Raw genomic sequence first — 24,824 nt, 5'->3', positions numbered from 1 at the left:
ACACTGAATGTATGTCATAATTAAGAATAGAACCACAGAATCATTTAACTTGGAAAAGATCCTTAACAGAGCCCAACCATCAACTCAGCACTGCCAAGCCCACTACTAAGCCATGTCCCTAAGAGTCACATCTGCACATCTTATAAATACCTGCAGGGTGGTAACTATCATTTCCCTGGCATACAGCTTGACAAGCCTTTTCATGAAGAATTTTTTTCTAATATCCAATGTAAACCTACCCTGGCACAACTTGAGGCTATTTCTTCTTATCCTGCCACTTGTTACATGGAAGAAGAAACTGACCCACTTGTTACAGACTTTTTTTCAGGTAGTTGTAGAGATTGGCAGGGAATCTACCCAGTCTCCTTTTCTCCAGGCTAAACAGCCCCAGCTCCCTCAGCCACTCCTCATAAGACTTGTGCTCCAGACCCTTCACCAGCTTTGTTGCTCTTTGGATGAAAGAAGAGAGTACTGAAAGTGGTATGGTACTTTAATTTTAATATACCAGAAACTACTACTGAAGCATCTTTTTTTAATAGCAAAAGGAAATTAGAAAGAAAGTGGACCCCTGCCATTTTCTTGCTCTTGGATGAGTCCTCTTTTGGGTTCAACAAGTCAAAGCACTTCTTTCTTTAAATAAAAATGCATGAAAAAAATCAACCAACTAACAACAAAAAGCTTTTCTAGCTCAGTGTATTGACTCCAATATCAAGTAAACAATATCAGATGTCTAGAACAAGGAAAATATGTAGCAATAATTAATTGAAGGGGAATTGAGATTAAGACAAGCAATGTCCTTGCACCATACTGGCAGACATACCAATGGCAATTTCCTTGATAAATATCTCATATAACAAGGGCACTGAACATTCATACTTCTATTTCTCAAACAGAATCCAAAATGAAATTAAAGACTTACAGAGTTATGTTCTGTTCAAAAATTGCTTCTCATAAATAAAGATGTTTTCAGTAGCTCAGCTTTTAAACTAGTTCAAAAAATTTATGTTAAAAAATATATATAGACAGAAGTTGAATTATTGTTTGGTGAAGTGTTTATCCATTTTACCCAATAACAGCATTTTGATACTGAATGAATTCAGAGATATTCTTGCAGTCATTTTTCAAAATCTGCATTTAAATAAAATATTCTGGTTTACACTTCATTCAATATTAAGTGTATGTAATAATATCATCCTTGGATGAGAAAATGAAATTTTCCTGTGGTGATGTTGAAGGACTGCCATTTATATGCAGATTCTGGCTTTTAAATCAGTGAAAATGCATTATTTCAAATCTCAGCAGGAAAATAAACATCATTTAAAAAAAAAAAAGAATCCCCCCCAAAAAAACTCAAGAAAAAGAAATGTCAGGAATAATCAAGGATGAATTAGCTTCCTACTGATGAGCAACCCTATCTTCTCAGGAAGATTTATTTTATTTCTATTTTTTTTCTGACAGGCAAAAAAAATCTCAAAACATCCAATTTGTCTTCTTCTCATTACTTTCCCTCCACCTTATCCCTACTGCTTATTGCTCTAAGTTATTAATCCGCCTGACCTCCATGGCTCAGGGCTCTGAGATCATACTTTACTCTCTCTTAGTTTAGAAGCAGTATCTAACTTCCCCCTCTCCATCTTTCACAACATGAAGGAAGGCACGAAGACAAACGCCCCTGGATGCTTCAGCTCTTGAATGTAGCATAGACAAGTCCAGCTTAGATTCACTGCAGCATCCTCAGCATGTGACTCCTTGGTATTCATATAATTATTCTGTAGACATCAGCTGAATCTTGTACACCTTCCACACTCACCAATCCAAAACAGAAGTGCCAGTCCATTTCTACTGTGCTGTGTCTGCCATGTGCTGGTAAAGCCATGTGATTGACACATCTGACTACTCCACAGACACCTCAAAAACCCTGACTACTGTGATTTGAGCTGATGTGTCCTTTCTTTTACCATTTGATCCCAAAGACACTGCCTTTTCCATTTGTCCTGAAGATAACCATCATTCCTAAGTTTTCAGTCCAGATCTCCTTGCCATAGGCTTATTCTGCACTTGAAAAAGCTGATGGCTCACTTCAGTTATCTATGTAGAGGAGTCTGGTGCCATTTGAAGTGTTTTAGCACATTTAAGTTGTCCCCACAGAGCTAACAAGTCTGGCATGGGACGTCTGTCTCAACCACACCCTTTTAAAGAGGCATCTGAAGGCCAGGAGGAATAACTGGTAGTGTTTTTGCTGTTTCATAGGGCATGAGGAGTATTTATCAGAAAATACTGCCCATAAGCAGACTTTTAGTGTAGGAATCAGTTGCTGAAATATAAAGATATGTTATTATTTTCAACACTGTTTGATTGGTCCTTCTGACTGTATCATATTTGCCTAACCTCTGCATGTGTCTTGGGAATGCTGAAATACCTCAAATGGCACACATGTCTATTGTTAGGTGAGTGGATTCCCCCCTTGTAATTCAGCAATGCAATTTGGAGGGGAAATAACAGAAAAAAAATTAAAGAATAAAAGCTAACTATGGGCACTTTCTCAACCAAATAGTTCAAACACATTTGATTAACTTTGATAACCATTTAGCATAACAGCAAACAGTAGATAACAAGACAATTTAATTACAGTGCATTTTCCTAAATCCAAATTTTCATTAAAAAAAGAAAAAAAGAAAACCAAGAATTTTCCTTTAGTTCAAAATGCAAATATCCTTGCAAATATTCTGTCCCTTTAACAGTCTTGTAGTCGTTCAGGAGTGAACTTCCAAACCAGTGAAGCAAGAATTTCTCCAAAAACTGGCTCATTTTCCCCCACATTCCATGCCACTCATGATTATGAGTAATGTAGAGGGATGGGGAAACATATGTGTAGGTACCTCAAAGGGATTTGATTTTTGTATGAGAAGAGTCTGTAATGTAGAATTTTAAAATATTGGTTGCTCAATGACTGCGACTGTATGCCAGAAGTACTACAGACAATGAGCATGGATAGTTTCAGGCAGGACAGAGCTTCTTGTTTTTTACATTATGCTTTCCAGGGGTAAGTGATTAAAGCACCATTTTCAAAAATATGCTAACCCCCCCTGCTTGTATGTGCTGCAGAAGAACACTTTACTGTGGTTAAACAGTAACTTCCAGTCAAACTACCTACAACAATATGTAACAGTCAGAAAGGGAAGGGAAAATGGGCTTCAGACTGGAGTATTAGTCATAGAAAGCACCACAGCTTTTTCAAAAGTGGTAAGGAAGCAGAAGCTTGGTTAACTTAAGTCATAAAACCAGTGCTATAAACACTGACTGACCACCTTGTCTCTCATAAAATACTCACTTGTCATTTTGTCAGTTACAGTACAGACTTCAAAATATTCTGTATCCGTTCTGGATCACAAGGCTTGTGCAGGATTGTTCTGCCATTGCCATAGGGCAGACCACCCTTACAAGGAACAAGGGCCCTTCCTTGTTCAGGAAGAGTGGAATCTTCCTGACCAATGGACTGGAGAAGCCACAACAATAATGGTTTAAACTCTGCAATACTTGTCACCAGCACTGCTCACGTGGCATCACGTTTGACTATAAGTAGAAACATTTAAATACCATAGAACAGACTTATTCCGTGCATTTTACAAACCAATTGAACATGAAAAAAAATCAACTATAAAACAAACCATAAACCCCAGAAATTATTCATCCAGAGAACACTGCTATGCAGAAGCGATGAACGCAGATTCATATATGCATGCTGCAAAAAGGACTAAGTGAAGAGAGATTTTTCTCTGTAGTGAAAATTTAAATCAATATGAATGTAGATACTTCCTGAGTATCCAACACATGAGGTTAACCCAAATACACACCTGCATCTTTGTTTCTAAGAAAGATCAAGTACCTCCAGTGTAGCATCCAGCATTATTCTACAGCAACATTGCAGCACTCCATTCCTTCTACTGTCACACTCAAACATTTTATCAAGAAGCCAAATTCAAAATAGACAGGCTTGTAGCCTTTAGTTCTAATACCTCAATGAGTTAAACGAGAATGGGACATTGAGAATAGTGTTGTCTCAGAGGTAAAGTTATTACTATTTACCAAAAGAGATGAGAAATTTTCCTATATGAGAGATTTTCTTGTATTTTCTGTGACTTGCAATCATCTCTGAATATGTTACTGACACGAAATTCATAAAAGGTAGAACAAACTGCTTTTATCAGGCTCTTTTGTCAAATGCAATGTGAAAAGAGCTTAGTTGCTCTTTCACATTTAACTTTGTTTACACTGTCACTGAAAATGGTTTTTATTTCAATGATCCAAAACTTGCAAGCCAAGAATTGCTCTAAGTTTACTTTTTTTCAATTCCACACTCTTCAATAAAAGTGAAGACAAATGTCTTCATATTTGTACAATGTTATTTCACAATAGACCTGTTTATGCTCACACATGCATGCAAATCACTTGGGCTGCATTTTGTGCAGTAAGGATGATTTTAAAAGGGTGAAAACATGCCTGCAATAAAAAAAAAAAAAAAAGACAAAAAAAAAGGCCAGTCACCAAATTAATAAACAAATTGTTGGTCAACTTCTCTTTTAAATCATAATTCTAATGATTCTAATGAAATCTGAAAGAATAGGAAACCTGATACCTGATCATCTCTTATATCTCTAAAGCAGATGGCTTCATTATCATTTGCTACTGAAAACAAGCTCAGTGATCAGAGATTCCATGAATATCTGGAAAGAAAAAAATTGAAGGTTTGCTGCTATATTTATAAAAATAGCCTAATATCACTTTTAAAATCTGAAGTGAGCCAAGTTTAAATCTGAGGAGTTTGAAAAAAGTGCTACAGCATTGGCTGTTCTATGGTAGAGCAAAATAATCTCATTATATGTCGCATGTATTTGGGTTCCTTCATTGTCCTCAGTCACATATAAGGAGAATGTGTCTGAAGTCTTGATGCATTTATTACTGGAGTCCAGCTGTGATAAAGAGCCATTAAAATCTCATTGGCTGCATAATGTTATACTTAAAACACAGCAGAAGCATTTTGTACCAGTCAGATACATTATAATATGTCCCAGACTGAGGAGCATTGATAGTATTCAACATAACAGAGGCTAATGTATTAACTGGAATGTAAAAGACTGTAAGAAATAAACCCAGAAAATTAGTATTTAATCTATTCCGTTTCTGTTAAGTGAAATCTGCATCTGGAAATCCAACAGTGAGATACCCAGTACTGTGATCCTTCAACCATTTTTGTGAGTATGAGAAGGAATTTCAGGACCTGAAATCTCCTGATATATGCACTAAAAGAAGTGGAGTAATGTCCCCATACAATGTGTCCGTAAATTAAAAAAAACAAACAAAACAAAACAAACAAACAAACAAAAAAAACCAAAAACAAAACCAAAACCAAAAACAAAAACAAAAACAAAAAAAAAAAAAAAACAAAAAAAAAAAAAAAAAAAAAAAAAAACCAAAAACCAGCACAGAAGTTTAGGTAGAAGACTCTGAACACAGAAGAAATTACGTCCTTAAAACATGAAGAAGAAATAGGTTCTATTATCATGAGATAGTGGCAACATCATTCTTTCTGGTTGATATATTGTGATATCATTGTACCTAACTTTAGATATCTGTGACATTTATCTGAGGGGCTTCATCTTCATTTCTTGTACAGTCAAGAGAAAAGGAGCCACTTGTAAGATGTATTCATTTAACCTATTCTAAATTAGGAAATATGCTGTACCCCAGGAGTTCCTATTTCTCTTCACTGACTATCAAGGGAGTTGAGACAATTTGCTCAGATGAAGTCATCCACACACTGGCTGACATCCTCATTCAGAAAAAAAAGAGAGAGAGGGAGAGAGAAAAGAGGGAGAAAGGGAGAGAGAAGGAGGGGAACCAAAGGTAGGGAGGACAAGGAACTAAGCTAAATGGAAAAGGTCAAGTGTCAGAAGGGTAACTGTGAAAGATTGGACTAGTGATTAGTGACTCAAACATTTGACTCCTTGTAGTAACCATCCAGGTTACTCCCCTCCCAAGAACAGGGGCATTCACACATAGGATGAGGGTGTTTATCTCAGCTGATGGGGTATAATGGCCCGTGATCGACTCAACTACACTGACATAAGAGATGGCTTCGACTTCTTAACGGGGCTCAAAGACTCATGGGGATATTTCCTACCTACACTCAGCATAATATAAAACCTATGGACCTGGTGTTGGGTGGACTGTCCTTCTACCACTTCATGCCCTGTCTGCAGCCACTGAGAGGACTAGTAAAGGATCAATGAGATGTTGTCAGAATTTATGGAGAGGTTACTTTGCTTTTCTACTTGATCTGTTTCTCTGTTGTTCTCTTTCTCAACTCTTGTCTCTCTTTTCCCCATCTATCTCTCTACCATATATTTGCAGTTAAATAAAAATCTGTACTATTGACTTTAGAATATGGTCTCATTTATACCTTAATTTGGACAGAGACATCTCTCTAATAATTTTAATAATTGGATCTTAACACAAACCTTTAACATATAAGTCCCATGTAAAGAAGAAACAGAATCATCAGGAAGGCAGAACAACAGAAACCAACATAAATACCTTAATTAATAGAAAGTAATAGGCCAGTGTTTGAACTGCTTCTGGGAAGCAGACATGGACAGGTTTTCCGTGATAAGCCTTTGGACTGAAATTCAAATTCCTAATGATACCATTTCCCTTAATTTTGTGCCATGTATAAAGTTTGTTCTGTGTCACCTCTGAGGTTGCAGACCAACACTAAGGGCTCCAGCACTCATCTCCTAGCGTGTTGGGTACCCTCTCTTCAGCAGCTGCCTGCTGGCCACCGAGCCACTGATCACTGCCCTTTGAGCCTGATAGCCCAGACGATTTTCTACTAACATAGCAATCAGATTAGGCAGCCAGGGTGTCCTCAGCTATCAAATGAGAACACTGTGGGAGACAGTGTCAAAAACCTTACCAAAGTCAAGGTATATTACCTCCACGGCTCTTTTCTCATCTGCAGACCCAGTCATTTAGTCGTAGAGGCAATCAGGTTGCTCAAGCATGATTTGCCCTTGAATGCCTGCCGTGAACACTTGCGGTGCCTGAATGCAGCTGGCCTCACTGTCTTTTAAATTTAACACCTGCAAACTGACAATCTCAGTCCTGCAAGGCTGTTGAACCCCAAACTGATGTTGAAATGACACAGCCAACACCTGCTGCACTTCAGGACATCCTAGATTTGTATTATTTTTTTGCAGAGTGCTGTTTCTAGGAATAGCAAAAGACTCTGAAGATCATTCTTGCAAATTAACAAGCAGTAACAGAAATACTAAATTCTTTAATATCTCCACATGTCATTCTTTGGGAGCATCCTATTTCCAAAATCAAGCCTTAAAACTAAGTAACACTAACTCGAAACTACTCAGTAACAAAGACAGAAAGTATTTTTAGAGTAATTCAGATATTCTAAATATTAGTTACAAGACGTCTGATAAAAGCATTTCTTACTGCAATTTTCTGTGAATGGTAGCAACCTCTCATGTTTACAAGACTATAGAGCTATACGCAATACATTTACATCTGGGACAGTTTTCCAGGTCACATAAAGGTATAGCCAAGTAATTACTGTTGGTATTTTTATTAATATCATCACTTTTATTAAGATATCCTTCATGGAGCATTTTGAAATACCAGGTTTCATTGTTTCCATTTAAAATAGCATGTTTTGAAATTGTGTCAGGGCTACCTTATAAGACGTGCATTTCTGTCTTTCAGAGGCAAAGAGAAAGAGATCAGTAACTAAACAGTAAAGGTCAAAGCATAAATCAATCATTTCACTAATAAGCCATCTTCAAGCCTTACAAGGAATAGAAAAACATTTAGCTTTGTATTCTCTGCACAGACATTTAAAGAGAAAATTACATCTGATTCCATCAGTCCTCTGAGAACAGGGCTTTAAGATGCTGGATAGCTCAGATTACCTGCTGTAACAGGCAGGTGCTAGGCCAGCCAGCAAACTAATAACATGTATTTTATGGTGTCAGTTGAAGGAATGGACGCTTAGGTGTATTCATAGTATCTGCAAACAAATTTCCTGTAATCTTAATCTGTTGAAGACAAAGAATACATGTATTTTGCCATATTTCTGTTTGTATTTATTTTTTTAAAACATTGCTGACCATAAGACTTGGTTACCTGTGCTTTGTTAGGTGTACCTGTGCTTTAGCCTCTGGACTCACTTGTAGTCCTAAGGAGATGAAATAGTTTTTTTCTATTCTTTCTTTCTGTAAATATTTTTGTTTGCTGCTTTGTCTAGTTTTTTTTTTTTTTTTTTTAATATAGGTATGTGGACATCTTGAGTATGCAATCACAACTATTTATATCACGACAAGAAAACAATTAATGTAATAGTTAATTCTCTCAGATGAACTCCTTATCATTCAAAAATCATTATTTAGCAACAGCTGTCATTTTTCAGTAGCTGTAGTATGGGAACACGTTCCTAGAGGACAAATAACGTGTCATAGTTGGAGAGGAGAGAGAAAGAATAAAAGCCAGAATCTGCTCTTTACTAAGTGCATATATTGATAAGCAATACCCTCCTTCCACCTATGAAATCTATGAGCAATGCTGGATCTTGGAAATCATGCACCCACCAGAACACAGCAGCATAAAATCTCTCTCCAGCTCAAAAGGCAGCTTTCTCCTGCCTTTATGAAAAAAACAATCTTAAGAAGAGTAATAATTAGATACCATTGATCTGAAATTTTCACTGTTGTTAGATATAACATTGATTTTCCAGTTCTGTGTAGTAATATGGTAAATATAAAGAATTTGTCAACTGAGCAAAAGTTCTAAAAGAGAAACTGTATTTGAAGTCCTTACCTACAGAACTTATAGTCAGGAAGTTCTGTCTAGCAGATAATAAGTGCTAAAAAATATGCTTAACTTCAATATTCCTAATTTACAGTTGGCTCACTACAGAATGGTGTCTTGGTACCTTGGGTGGAATTCACTGGCTAAAATCAAAACCCAGCCAGTCCTAGTGAAACAATGCATTTATTTGTTCATTTTGGAGAAAGTTTGAGGGAATCAAGTATGAGGAACTTTTCACTGTTTTAGAGATGTACTAGGCACTTTAATAACCAGAAAATAGAGTGGTCAATGCAGTAATGGTACTCATGGAAACATTTTTAGTGACACACAACCTTAAATGTTTTCATGAGAACTGAATCTAAAAAGGCTGCAAGTCTACTGAAATTTGGTAACAGATCTGAAAAAAAGCTTGCTTTGTCTGATAAATAACTGGGGATCAATGATCCACTTCAGCTGTGGGAAGCTGTCATGAAGTTGCAGAGCAGAAATTTGATATGAGAGCAGTGTTGTTTTGAAAGATCAATGATGAGAGGAGGTTATGGCAGAATTTCAGCAAGTTAATTAGAGATGTTACTAGTATATCCCAAAGAGCTAGTGTCAGATAAAGAATAGGTTGTTTTGTTTTGGTATTTTTTGCAGATGAATCATCTAATAATCACCTGGATGAAGGACTAAGCAGCACAATAATTAAATTTGTAGATTATTTCAAAATGGGAGGTGCTAAAACATCTTAATAGAAAGAAAACAAAAAGCCTTTAATAACTGAAAATAAAATCTGGCAGTCACTAGTGAAGTAGGTTCTATATGGAAAAATGCAAGTGAATGCATTAAAGACTAATGAGAAAAAATTCAACAGGAATACCTGTGGCAAGATTACCTAAATGTAATGTGAAGGTGCAACACGGTTGCAGCACTGTGGACACACACATTTAGGGAGCTAGGGAATTACAGCTTGGAAATTCTTTTCAGGCCTGTATTTTTCCTGACTCTCAGGTCCATTCCCAGGCTGACAAGCTGACTACAGCTTCAGTTAGGGAGGAAGTCTCCCAGGGTGATAATATGGTGAAAAACAGAGTGGAATTCATAATAAAGATTAACATCTGGTGTCTCTCCTGTGGGATGCATCCTGAGGTACTGTCCCAAGGGTGTTTTTCCCAATTGTCCAATGAACTACTGTCCTGTCCTAGCTGCACGTAACACACTTTAAATATGGGCTGTCTGTACAATAAAGTTGGCCTTTTTTCCCTAAAGAGGTCCATGTGTGTTGCTGTCCTTTCTCTCTCTTTGCAGCGCAGTAACCACACAGCACTGAAAAAATATCAATTTCATTTCCTAAAGTAAAAGATATTGCACATGAGAAACCTTTTTTATGGCAACATGGTGCAGTCACTGAATGTTGTGTATAGGTCTGGACATTTCTACAGCAAAAATCTGAACTAAAAGGAATTTACTAAAAAGTAATAAAAGAAAGAAAATTCAAACTTACGAGAGCCTATCAAAGAAATTCAAACCTATGAGAGAAGAAAAAGAATATTTGCATACAGCAAAAACTTGGATCAATGAAAATTAAGAAAAACTATATTGCTCTCTAAAAATTTTATGGCATTAACATCAAGAAGGTTGGGGTATATATAAAGCCTGAGAAAATGCAGATGAAAAACAGACTTTGTTCCATTTGCGATTTTGTCACTACCAAATTTTGTGACATCAGGCAAATCAGATTACCTTTAGGTGCTTCAGTTTCTTTATCACCTCTATAATTATATGAACATTTTAAGATTTTTTTTTTTTCATTTCACAGACAAGTAAGAAGGCTTTAATTAACTAATCTTGATTTTTATTATTTTGAAAAAGTAGGAGAAAATATAAATAGTAGAATGAAAATAAATGGAGTGAAAAAATATGTCTGAGATACTTTTATATATGAAAGAACTGTCAAGATCTGGGTAGGTTTAACTGTTTGAAAGTTAGCATCCTCGTGGTTCAAAGATTTAGAGATCTGTAATTTACATTCTCATTTAACACTTATGATTTCCATCTCCATCATTCTGGGAAAATGATCTTTTGCATATTCATCCTTCTGTGAATAATCTGTATGAAATCTTTCCATGTGACTAAAGAGAATTATGTATTTGGTTAAAATATGACAGTGCAGCACAGCTCTGTAAAATCTGACTACAAGTTTTCAGCAAAGTGTTTTGAGTCTAATTTCAGGAAGGTTGAAGTCAATGTAGAGTTGAAAGGAAACCCTGTTGTTCAGAGAATGGATATACAATTCATGATGGTCTTTTTTGATAGTGGTTAGGTAGGGGATAGTAATTTTCAGACCATGTTTATTTAGCTACTAAATTGTAATTGCTAAATCTGTTTTCATCCTTTCTTCATATCTCACCAAAGCAGAGATGAAGGCATTAACAGGAAATCCTGACAATCCATAAGCGTGTTCTATACTCAAGAGTTAAAATATTACAGATAGATTTACAGCAGCAACAGAAATAATTGTTTCTTCACTATCTGTGTGACTAATCTCAGAAGCATGCTTTCACAAGGAATGTGGCCTTGGAAGTGCTCTACTGTCTAGACATTTCTAAACTAATCTCTGAGTTCCTTCCCAAATGACACTGAACTCTTTGGAAACAAATCAGATTATTTTCTTTCCCCTAGTCACAAAAACTGGCATCATTACTCGAGCTGCCCTGGCCCTGGTTTACTTGGTATATAACTTGGCAAACAAAGAGAAATGAGACTTATTTGAAAGATAACTGCCCTCCAAGAAGGAACAGCATAGTAACATATAGCATACCAAATATGATAAGTGTAACAAATAACACTATTGTCATATTAGAAAATGTGGGCTGCTCCCATTGCAAAGCACAGTGCATCTACATAAAACCTAGATCTATTTCCTGAAGACACTCCAGGTCAATGCTCCAGCACCATGTGAATGTGATACTCCATTAACTCACACATGTTTTGCAAACAGAAGCTGAGAAGAAACCTTTTAGCTGTTGCAGAACTTGCTGCACTTGTTCGCAGATGGTCTATCAGAGAATTTGATAGTGTGCTGTTTTTCTGGGTAGTCTAATGAAGTCTTTTAAACACACTAAGTGCTAAGGCATTGGTGGGAGCAGTGTCTGGCCCTTTTCTAGGAGCTGGAAATCTGCATTAGCACTTTGATGTTTCTATGTCAGAGCTAAACATAAGCACCTACTCATTGCCTCCCCGCTTAAAATTTTGACCTCCTAATTTTGTTACACCCTTGACAGCGTTTTGTTCTCATCTCTAAGTGTTACTTGCCATACTACATGGACAGACCACTCAATTTTCACCACTATCTCTTTATATCTTCTCTCTTTTGTTTTATCTGAAGGAGCCACAGAGCATTTTTGCTGATTTTACAGGCTAAGCCAGTTTAGTTGGTTTAAACCTGACTTGTGGTATGCATGACCATCACAGTAAGGCAGACTTGTGGTTGACCCTAAGCTTCAGAATCTACAAGTTCTGAACAATAGGAATTTAACTATAACCGGACTACACATTTGTCACATTAATGAAGGAAATTTCAAGTAGGGACAATATCAGATCTGAGTAGCAAAAGGAGAGGTTAAATACCTTTTTCAAAAATTCTACACAAGTTTTAGGAAAGGAAAACAAAAGTCATTGGCTCAAACGAGTAATTTCAGCAGTATTTATAAATATTTGTAAGCAAAAATAATTTCCATTTTTCCTTTTTAATTGGAAGTTTGTTATTTTAAATTACTTCTAATATTTTGATCTAAAATGTACTTGTTACAAGGTGACTTGTTTTTCCCTTTTATCTATGCAGCCCTTAGCCATCAGAAAATTATCGCACTACCTGCAGGTCTAGTAATGATGCAACAGTTAAAATGAAAGATCAATATTTATCTCCTTATGTAAAATTAACAGCACTGCACAAACTCATAAGCAACATTATCACCTGAGTCTTAATTTGAGAACTGCAAATCTCTTGTCCAGGGATACCTTGTTTTGCACAATGACACCTCTGCACTGGGGATGCACAGATCATCCCTGTAAATGGTCACTGGTTCTGTCCTTTCCTCCCTAATGTGAATATGGTTTTATTCCAGAGATTACACTAAAAGTTTCTCACATCTCTGCTATTCCAAAATTAAATATGGATTATAGCTTTCCTGGCTATGCTTAAAATAGCAAAAAATAAATAAATGCAATACAGAATATCAATAAGGGCATTGTCAGTCTGCATATTAATACAGTTTCTGTTTAGGGAATTTGCAAAAAGCGTCATTAGAGATGCAAATTAAGTAGATTAAGACATTTAGAAATTTTAGTCAAACCAGGGAAGTGCTATTGTCTTTATGCTGTGCTAAGATTGTTTCCTTTCAAGCTGTGCATTTGAAGACCTAATTACAGATACTTGCATTTTGCAGTCTCTTCTGAGTTGAAAAGGAAAAGCAGGTGCCAGGAGGGGGGCAGATTTATGTCCTAGATAATATTCCATAACAACTACAACTCCCTGCTGGTAAACAATCCTCAGGCAAGAGCCGCCTACTCGTGTTCATACCTTTAGACAATTCACCAGATCCTGACACTTCAAACAAACAAATCCCTAGGCTACAAGGGCAATAAAGCCCTGTGGATTGCCCAGTGAGAGACCTTTGCTGAGGTGCCCTCAGGTTTCAACATTTACCCATCCTTTCATGGGACTAAGGCCATCATAAAATTTTAGCCAGGTCTCATCTGTCCTTTTCTCACCTTTGAACTCCCCTTCCTCTTCTGCATCACTCTTCTTCATGCACCTCTTTAGAAACAGATGAACAAAACCATTTCCTCCTAGGCACAGCACTACAACAGTGATAAAGTTTCAGCAAGCAACTTACTGATGCATAAGTAGAAAACCAGATCAACTCTTGAGAAACGCATGTCTCAGCAACACAGCTACATAAATCACAAGCATAGCCCAGGTGAAGGTGAGGATAAGGAGTTTCATTTCAAAGGGTTTTTTTGTAAATGGCGGGCACAACATTGCTTTGGTTTGTTGCATTTTATTTTATGTGTTAGCTGAAATTGCAGTTGATCCCCATGCAAAGTCCTAGAATTAAGCCTGCGTATACTTTAGGCTCAGCACAAGCTTATCCTTGGGCTAAGAACAGAACAAGGATTTCTCTAGTTTTATGTAGACGTGGATTTCCATGCATATGAAAGAAAGCAGTTCAAAAAGCCAGTCACGTTAAGGAAGAGACTGTAAGAATGTAAGATACCAGAGAATCCAAATAAATCACTATGCTTTTAGGGTTTCCTTTGAACAGTTGAGCATGATATTATCCTGGAATGTAGAGTACTGTCTTACTGGCTCTGTTGCTAGAACTAGTGGATTATTACTTTGAACAACAGTTATATTTCTTTCTTTTCAAAGAATTATGTAAAATTAAAGAAAAAGAGAATTCAGGTACACTCAGATTCCTGAGACCAGTAGTACCTTCCTTCCCTCCACAAGGAGCATTGCTGATGAGCCATTTGGAAACTTCTTTCTAGTTCTCTTTCATTTTCTAAAATCTCTCTTATTTTCATCATATTTTGTTTTGGCATAAAAAGAAGATGTTGTACAAGGGTATGCAGACAGGTCCTGATTCAGTGATCCCATCTGTAGGGAGATTATATGACACTAAAACTGCTAAAAATAATAAAGATGTGCCTGTGTTTACTCAAGGAGTGTGATGCTATAAACATGGGGGGTAGAAAAGTCTGCTGTAGGATAATTTCTAATCTAAGCTGTATAAATTTTAATTTCCTTAATATTCACTTGATATTTAACTTCTCATTGATATACAAGTAGAGTAGAATGATTCAGCCTCTATACCTTTATTTAGACTTAAAATTCAACGTGTGAATAAATAAATCACAACTTTTAGAAACTGAATACCAATATGTTTACAAGTACACAGTGGCCTTTTAAAATTTCGTATCATGTATACATTGGTATGAAAACAGGAAGCTGAATTTCAAATATCGACTACAAGTAGGAAAATGATGTCTCTGGGCATTGAATTAAGAAGCAGAGTAATTTCAAAGCTGTAGCTCTCCACTAGCTATAGCTCACTAAGAAGCAGATCCCAGCTAGCTGGGTTTGGATAGAGCCCAAAAATGATCCTGGGATGTCTGAGGCTCTGAGATCCATTCCTCATATCCTAAAAGCATCTTCAGCTCATGGTCTGTACTGAAACTTCATTATTCACTCTAGAAGGTGAGACAAGGTTCCCCCTGCAAGTTATGTAATGAGGGATTAAATTAGTTTGTTATTTACTTATAGAATTGATAGGAAAGTTATACATACAAAAAAACACTGCTTTCTTGGGAGTGTTTCAGATTTTCTTGCAAAGCTGACCAACTGTTATCATCAGAAACTTGTAAAAATTAAAAATGCAGGGCTGATGTTTTTCACAAATTCACAGAACTTCACTGTACCACAAAATATACCATTGGAAAAGATTTGATAGTAATTTATTTCTTCATTTTTAATTGTGACATATTTGGTTTTTCAGCTGAAAATAAACTTTAGCATTCATTTGAAATCTTTCAAAATACCTGATTTTGATGAAATTTAAAACTAAATTTGTATAATATTTTATTGACATGAAATACATATTTCAGCTCCAAATCTTGCTTCTTGCTTTGTGGTGATTGAAACAAGTTGTTTTCTTTAAGAATTTTTACCAGCTTTTGAAAATTAAACAGCTCAGATTGTCCATATTTGCTTAGCTCAATAGCTACAGTAAACTTCCTAGTCTGTATACCTTCACATGCATTCATTTTTCGTTATGCTTTGAAAGCTTGTTGCATTTTTCCCCTTAAGAGATTTTACATGCTCCAAAAACTAGTTCACATCAAGCAGAAATCACCACATCTTCCACCTACCAAACTTTGGTTCAACTTTTATACAAAAAGCTTGTATAAATTGATGCCTTCCTTAAGCTGCATATCCCTGTGAAACTACTTCAATGTCAGAAGAAGGAAAAAGGAGATAACAACAGAATTGATTTCCTCAGCACAGTTTTAGCACCTGTGCAAACCAGTTGCTCTTATCAGGGTAAAAATTAATTCACATACATTGTACCCACTCACTGATGTTAGCATTCAACAAGTACCTGCTGTTGCCTTTTTCTGGACATGATCTTGCTGAGATTCCATTTACTGAAGATGTCCTACATTTCTGAAATGAGCTATTTTTCACCTCCTTCCTGCTTTACATATGTCTAATGTTTTCACTATGAGTATAGCTCTTCAAGAGCAAGGACAGCCTTTTAGCTGTGAGTTTACAAATTTTCCAACTCAGGAATACTAAATGGCTACTGGATGATCCCATAATAATACAAAAGAAGTATCAATTTACAGTGAATAATTTCACCCAGGAATGTTAAATTAAGAACCTGCCATACATTAAAGAAGATATATTTCAGGCCTTAAGGTTTGGTTTTCTTTTTATTAAGAGTCTTGGTAGAGATTCAGAGCTGAAGTCAAGCAGCAATGCTGTCCACCATCTGTCTCCCCACGAGTGTGAAGACTCTTCCATAGAAATTGCATGGTTACCTCTCTCAGATTGTTCCTGTAAGCTGTGTTCTCTACATGATTATAAATTAACAGGTAGCTCGTGACAAAGTATTTTTGGTCCTCTCTGTGTCCCCTTTCCCACCACCCTTTGCCAGTTCATCTCCTGCTTTATGCTTTGTCCTTCCAATATCTGCTGTTAATGACAGATAACTGACCTGTGCACTGCTTAAACACCGGACGTTTTAGTGCTGTGTCATTCTGAATGCAGAAAACACCTGGGTTGCAACTAGAAGAAAATTAAATGCTTTATTTCTGATAATATATATGTATCCCAGAGTAAACGTGATGCATATACAATAAACATATTAAGCAAAACCATTTCAGTATAACTTTGAAAAGATGGGGCAGGTGAAAATAAAGATTCCTATTTATATAAAAATCTTAATAAGTGAATGAGTGGGAAGTGTATCAGAAATATTCAGAAAAATAATCCACAAAAAACCCTTTATGGAGAATCAGTGACATTTAGAGTTTCAAGGTATTTAGGAAAACTAGAATATTTCAATAATATAGGTTCCATGAAGTGTTTTAAGTTCAAAGTTTTCAGAAATAACAAATGTCCATGTACAGTAAAACAAGCAAGAAACATTGCAGTATGGATAATCTAATGGGGTTTGTGTCTTTGTGATCTGTGTTTATTCTACCTGTGACAGCCTGGCCAGCAGAAACTGCACTCCTTGTGGTGATGTGACATTTAACACCAGCTCGGTGGTGACTGTGGTGTTACCCTAGCCAGCTTTGTCAGCTCTCACCAGCACCCCGTGGGGATGCCCACGCAGAGAACCATGGCTGCTCCTTTCTACCAGCACCCACACAGACAAGTGAGATTACACCCTGAGAGTCTAGGTGTTTTTAACATAAAAATGTTTATTTTTACCTCTCAGCTGTTGGTATAGAATGAGAGCTAATGTAAAGCAAGCAGGGAAGACTTGGGAAGCAATACCTCTTTGCCACATCTCTCCTATCTCCTTCCTGAATTCTGCTAGCTCTGATTTATACATGCAATTTTCATAGTTGACACGGAGTATGGCACAAGTGGACCTTCATATGCCTGTTTTAAAGTTCTCTCTAAAAGTGTTCCTATGGCACATAACCATTTAGGCATATAGCTCCCTGCTGTCCCCATCTCACTGCTGAAAGTGACAGTGCTCCCAGAAAGTAACCATCGTCCCAGAAATACTCCCAGAAAAAGATCCCCTTCTATCTTTTTCTTGTAAACCATAAAACAGAGATAAAAGGGGAAAAAAGGGAACTTTAATTAAAAATAAACTCTAAAAAGTCTTTTAGGTAAGCAGAGAAAGAGGGACACAGATTCATTAAATCATTTTTCAGTATTACAGGAACCTTTTCATGATATGCTAAGTTTCCTTTTAATTTCCCAGTTGTTTGGACACACAGGCAAAAGAATTAGGGAAAGAAGGTCAGCAAAAAGATAACAATGCCTGTTTATTACAGCCAGGAGATTAATCTAAAAAATAGTATTTCTGCATTTAATGAGGGTTGAGGACAATAAATGAGAAATCATAAGGCTACAGTGTCCTATTATCCAAAGTGCTGACAATATGTATGAATACCCTTTTTTCACAGCTTTTTGGTTTTATGTACAGTGGCTATTTTTGATTCTCACAGCATGTTTTTTGTCCTTGCTATGTGACAGGTAAGCACCCACCATCAGAGTAAGAATCACATAGGGGTAAGAGGGTCTCTGTTGGACAGCTACAAGAAGACATCAGTATTATGGACTTGAGGCTGAGTCCACTATTAATTCTATTCTTGTCCACATGCATCTGAAGCATCTTTAATCGCAGAGGATTTAGTATTTGTAAATCAGTAATTTTACTTATGGGTTGATATTATAAAGGATTGGAAACTTAGAGAACAATTTTCATCATAAAATATTAAAAACATACACTCTTCAGAGCTTCTCTGAAGATTAAATGCCATTCGATTTCAACAGGATAGTGTTTTTTTAACCAGCATAAGATAATGACTGACCTCTATAGTGCCTACCTGTCTCAGTATTTTAAAAGTCTTTTGCCCTACAGAATATTAGAAAAAAAAAATGAGGATGAATTCTGCAAAAGAGGCAAAAAAAAATAGCACAGAAGAGAGCCTCAAAAATGTTTTAGATGTTTCACTTCTTTATTCTGTTCCTTGGGGTGGAATTTATCTGAACAAATGTATAAGTCAAAAGTATAGGTATCTATGTCATAACTAAATACCCTCTCTAACCTATATAGAGAAATGTGTACTCCAGGGAAAGATTTTTCCAGACCTTTTGAGGTGTAAACTTTACACTAATGTGACTTGCACCCCTCATTCCCTGTTGACTAATGAGGGAATGTACAGGAACACTCTATATCATGGATACCTAATCATCAGCAAGGCCAATTCTGCTTTCTGTTGAACGGGGAAAACACCATATCCCTGTTCTCCCAAAGCCTGTTTGGATCTGGCTACACATGGACAACATGCTTTCTAACAAGATCTGTTTGAGAGTGGGTGATGCCCACCTATTCCAGCTCAGGGTAACAGCTTGTTCTTTGCTTTGCAGCTTCATAAATTTGATGCAGCTGGTTAGAATATTACTGTTCCTCTGACTGGAAACTGTTCTTCTTACTAGGCTAATCATTCCTATCCAAACTTTGAAGGCTTTCTGCCTCTCCTCTCTTGGTTCATTAAACAAACAAAAAAATTGCTTTAATGTAGTTCACAAATATTGACATAATATGTGAAATAGATAAACAGTAAACTCAGGGCAAGTCTTATAGGATTGCAGCCTAAAATTGTTTGCAATAGGGATTTCTCTTAGGCTATTATCAGGTCTGACAGGATTTTGATCAGGTGTGGAATATTGTATTTTCAAATTTTTGTTTCCTGTCAAATTTAAGGTAAGGAATCTATTATTAGGAATCTCTTCAATGTTTAGAAGCTTCTGCCAAACGTCCAATGAAGGCTTGCAAGCCGTTACATGCTACAAGTCAACAGATGTTGCATTTCTTTCAGCCTTCTATTTGCTCTAAGGTCTGTATTTTGTCAAACACTAAAGTTATGTAGAGTGTTAAGCCAGTAGATGAATTATAAGTAAACTGTAGCCCTGCTTGCACTGTTACAGCCAAACAGTTGTGGATTTTAAAAATCCACCTGTCCTGCAGTGAATTTTGCATTTGATGTGAAACATGCTGCAAAGCAATGCTGAAATATTGTAAAAGAAACAAAGTAAAAACAAACAAACAAACAAACAAACCACCACCATCTTGCACAGAAGGAAGCCCCAAAATATCTGGTAATCCAGCTTTGGTATGGTGTAGCCTACATGGCAGCACTAGAATAGTATAAGTATATAGTTATTTTTATTTGACTTTTCCACACCCCAGAAAACCCTCCTGCCTCCCAAACAGGTCTATGGAAAAGGCAGTCCTTTATGACTTCCTGCTTTCAGAAACCAAACAACCAAGCCCAAAATTCTTATGTGGAAACCATGATCTCTTGCTTTGGATGCATGGAAAGCAAAGCATTTAAAAGTATCCTGCTGAAAGACAATCCTTTACCTGCTGACCATGACCATACGAGTGTACAAACATGAAAATACCACTGTACAAGTGGCCTTCTGTGCTGCTGTATTCCCCCTCCTCTGCAGAAATCCACAGAGGTCAGTGAGCCTATAGGCATGAGCTATAGCTCAAGGTAGGCTGGCAGGCTGGGCAGCAAGAGGACAAGGGAGCAGAGGTCAGGAGACTTACACTGGCCATGCAACTGAGCTTCATATATTCCAACTTCAAGCACCTCCCTTATTTCACTTTTCACTTTTTTTTTTTTTTTTTTTTTTTTTGTCAAGTCTAATGAGACAGTTATACCTGGCTATAATAGTACATCTCTTTGAAAAGTGCTTTCTTTGTTGCAAACTGACTTCACAAAGCATATTTTTTCAGCTCTAGTATCAAGGAAAGATTCAAACCTGCTATTTTTCTCCAAGTTCTTTCATAAAGTGTGCAAGAAAAGGGAATACAGGGTGTCTGGGATGTTAGCTATTCTTGTAGGTATTACTATGGGAGATCATCTCTGAAACTTTTTTTGCTGCCCTGTAATTTACACCACTACTGCTGGTAATGACTGTAAGATATATATGAGAGGCACTAATGGGTATGGATCACTGTTCTCCTAGACTGCAAAAAGACGGAGCTCAGGGAATGATGGCACTGTATGATAGATCAATGAAGCTGCAGATTGGTCCTTAGGCTATTTGGGTTATTTTTCTTAAAAGGCACCATGCCTCACACATTCTGCTGAAGGCTATCCATATCCATTCAAGTTCATGATAGCTATTCTTAGACATTCCTTCATTTTTAACACCACTACTAAGACTGCTAGTGTAATTTTTGATGAGAATGAGGAGACAGTGTGTCTTTTATCAGATTCAGATCTATTTAGCTTAAATTAAAACTCTTTGTTATATTTTTCCCTATACTTATTCAAAGGATTAGTGAGAAAATGTCACTGAACAGCTACTTGTCTCCTCATTAACATTCATGACAAAACCTTCCGGCCAGGCTGGTTTCAGCTGCTGATGGAGCAATACTTAAAAGAAATTGGCTTGTGTGTGAAACAGCTGCTCAGCAATGTCACTATGCAAGGGAATTGGTGATAATAAGATGATACTATTACAGCTACACTGGGAGCATAATATATTTTAAGCTGCTTTGAGGTATACAGTGGAGGTCCAAGAAGTGGAGCGTGATTACTTCTCTGTTGTTAGGAATTGGAAACAGCTGATCATTACGTGTTTGTTTATATGGGTTAGTCTTGCATAAAGCCTTGAAGTAAGAGAATAATTTGTATCTGCTGGAATTTTTCACTTGTGTGTTTCCTATTTGCTGGAAAGGCTTTTTTTTTTCTTTTCCTAGTTTGGAAGGGTATGTGTGTCCCATTGCTGAAACAGGCATTGCACTCTTGGCTAGGACCATTGAACACTTGTTTGGTAGGAATTTTTCTCATTTCAAGGTTTTATTTATTTAGCAAGATTCTTGGGAGAAGATTCTATGGATCCTCACAGACCGATTAGTGAAATTCCAGATACTGATTTTGCTTGAAATGACCATCCAGTATGTCAATGCAATGACAAATATGCAGATGGTGGCAATACAGATGTAAAAATCTGCACATAGGGCTCAGCCAAGAAACAACTGGCAGCTGGCATTATGTTGCGTAGTGACTTATGCTAATGCACATCATTTGTCTAGGACATGGAAACTGAATGAAAAAATCTATTGTCAGATCTTTGGTTCTGAGACATCTTTGAACCTCATATACTATGAGGAATAAACGAGTTTAGAAGAATGGAGCACTCAAAAGTCCCAATACAGTGACAGCCCTTTAGAAATGTGAAGTACAAATGAATAAGGAATGAGAGATTAAAAAGGGCTTTAGGATGCAAGAACTGATTGACAGTTAAAAGAAAGGTATAATTTTTCTAATCGTAGATGGTTCCAAATCACTTAGTAATTTCTAAAGTTCTCTGTTACAAATTTCATCTTTAGCTGCTTTTGCTTTTAATTATTACAGAAATTTATTTCCAGTAGAGATTTGGAAGTAACACACTTGAGGTAAAATAGACTATAAAACTGACACAAAAATTATGTAGGAAAATTGCCAGCAGATTGAGGGAAGGGAATCTTCATCTCAGCATTCATAAGGCCACTCATGGAGAGTTAGGTCCAGGCCTATCACTCCCCAGTACAAGAGAGATATGGACACACTGGCACAATCCCAGCAAAAGGCAGTAAGATGATGAGGGGACTGGACTACCTATTCTAAAAACAGAGGCAGAGAGAGCTGGGACTGTTCAGCCCAGACAAGGGAAGGTGCAGGGGATCTCATCAACGTGCATGAATATCAAGTCGGGGGATATATAGCCTAGTGACAACAGTGGTACTAACTAAGAGAAACAAAACAAAACAAAACAAAACAACAAAACAAAACAAAACAACAAAACAAAACAAAACAGGAAATTCCATGTAAACAGAAGAAAACACTTTATTGTGAGGATGGTCAAACACTGACACAAGTTGCTCAAAGATGCTGAGCAGTCTCTATCCAAGGAGATATTAAAAATACAGCTGCACAGATTCTGGGTGACCTGTGATAGCTTTGCCTCCTTGGAGCACAGGGGCTAACAAAGGTACTCCCATCACATTTCAATCATAATCGGATTCCATGATTCTGTGTAAAAATCATTGTCTCATCAGAGGTTAAAGAGGCAGTGTTCAAGTTACAGCAGATTCTTTCTTGAACATTGTTCAAGTCACAGAGTTTCCTTTTAGATTAGATCATGAATAGGAATCTGGGAAAAAATCCTGAAAGGAAAAACAGATCTCAAATTGCCTTTCAAAATGGAACTCATAACATCATTCTATCTGTGCTTGAGTGTATGGTAGTGGGGCAGAAAACAAATCAAGAAAGACAAGGCTTATGAAGATCAGCTCAAAATTCAAGAATTCACATACCTCTAAAAAGTCTTATGATGCAAAACTTAGTATTACCCTGAGACGTGTAGTACAGCAATAAAAAAAACTTATAAATCTACAAGATATCCCTTTGATGTCCTTTCAAGAGTTCTTAAAATTATATGAATGTCTGAACAAAAAAGAGCTTGGCAGCAACTATAGTTGAAATTAACTCCTCAAGGGAGCAACACTGATATCTATCTCAACATTACTTAGACACTAATATATTCTTTTATTACTTCCATACACTGCTCTTGACAAACACAGGTACTGTGCAAAACTTCCATAAAATCATCACAATTGGCTGTATCTGTTTTGCTGTTTGTGGTGTACTTAAATGGCATTAAATGTCAGAATCAGAGTTGCTTTGTGTAATCATAGTACCAAATTAAAAAGCAAGAAAAAATGGATTATACTTGAACAGTTAAAACACAGACCCTAGCTATCAATCTTAGCATTGCTTTATCTTGAAAAGCATCATCATATTTTAAACTGCAAGAAATATAGATGATTTTACTCTGAAAGTCTATTAGGTGAATATATTTTTCCATTAATGTCTTTGCCCCTCTGGAAAGAAAGAAGTTTTTCCACACAAGTGAACAAATTTTTAATAACTTTAGAATAACATTGAAATCCTGAAGACATACACAAAGTTCAAATGCTCTCTGGTAAGACAACACATTGCAAATTCCATTTAAAACAGGAATAATAAAATAGAAGAAACAACTTAGTCTTTAATTCCAAGTTTCTGTGGAGCAGATCCCAGAGTGGGGCATTTACAGCCAATAAAGAACTTTCAGCCATACCTTACCATCAGTATGAAGACACAGGACTTCACATTACTGAGAAAGCTATAAGTCCTTAAGTTCAATGCAGTATAGAAAGGCCTGAATTTGACAAAGAATTAGCAAAGTGCTGGCTGAGCTCTGTGGTCAATGAGCCCAGCTCTTTCAGTGTGCTGCATGATCACTGAACACCAGTGATAACCTGGTTTCCTTCTACCAAAAAAAAAAGCCCTGTGAATGTCCATAGATGCTTTGAAATGTCTTTCTGCTTACACACTCATCTTGTAATACTACACACAACTTCTAGATTTTTTTTAAGACTTTTGAAGACAAGCAAATTTTTTAAATCCACTACATAAAAAAATGGAACTTTCAAATTAAAAAGGGAAGTCATCACAATTCAGAGCAGTGCACAGTCATCCCTGACTTCCAAGAACATTCTCTTAATTACATTAGTATCTGATCTGTTAGAGACTTTTCTCCAGCTCATCCTCATATTATACTTTGTCCATTCATTTTTTTATAATTATTTTTTTAGTCTGTGTCACATTGAGAGACACAATATTAAAAAAAATATATATATTTCATTGGATAATAATACATAATTACCCTAATGAGTTAGAGACATCTTCACTTCTTTCTGAATGGGACCAAAGAGTTTTGAAGCAAGCTTCCACCTACAGAGATAACACTTCCACCGCTCTCCTAAATGTGTGCATATGATCTGTTACCTGGGGTTAGTCAGCTTTACCCACTTATTTGCAGGCTTTCCACCTACATGCAGGTCTGCAATCCTCTTTGCAATGCTCATTTACACCTCTTAATGCCAGGCCCTTTTCAACTTACACATATGTAAAAATGCTCAGGTGACACTTTCGACACAAATACAGATTTCATATTTAGATAAAACCATGATTTGAAAATATGGACACAACCACAAAAGTAGCTTAATGTTCATTATCAAAGACAAACACTTAGCAAATTGTGACAGCGTAATTTTGATCTGGAAAAGATCTTATAAAGGCTGATCACAAGGAAATAAAACCCTCAAACT

General features: G+C 36.6%; 1 protein-coding gene across 1 annotated transcript in view; it reads right to left on the bottom strand.

Annotated features, from left to right (window-relative positions):
• Nucleotides 1–24,824, bottom strand: part of GPC6 (glypican 6) — a 724,435-nt gene that overhangs the window by 482,947 nt on the left and 216,664 nt on the right. The gene's annotated exons all lie outside the window — the stretch shown is intronic.

This window comes from Sturnus vulgaris, chromosome 2 (assembly GCF_052056855.1).
Source record: "Sturnus vulgaris isolate bStuVul1 chromosome 2, bStuVul1.hap1, whole genome shotgun sequence".
Taxonomy (NCBI): Eukaryota; Metazoa; Chordata; class Aves; order Passeriformes; family Sturnidae; genus Sturnus; species Sturnus vulgaris.
This window is presented reverse-complemented; position numbering and strand designations above follow the sequence as displayed.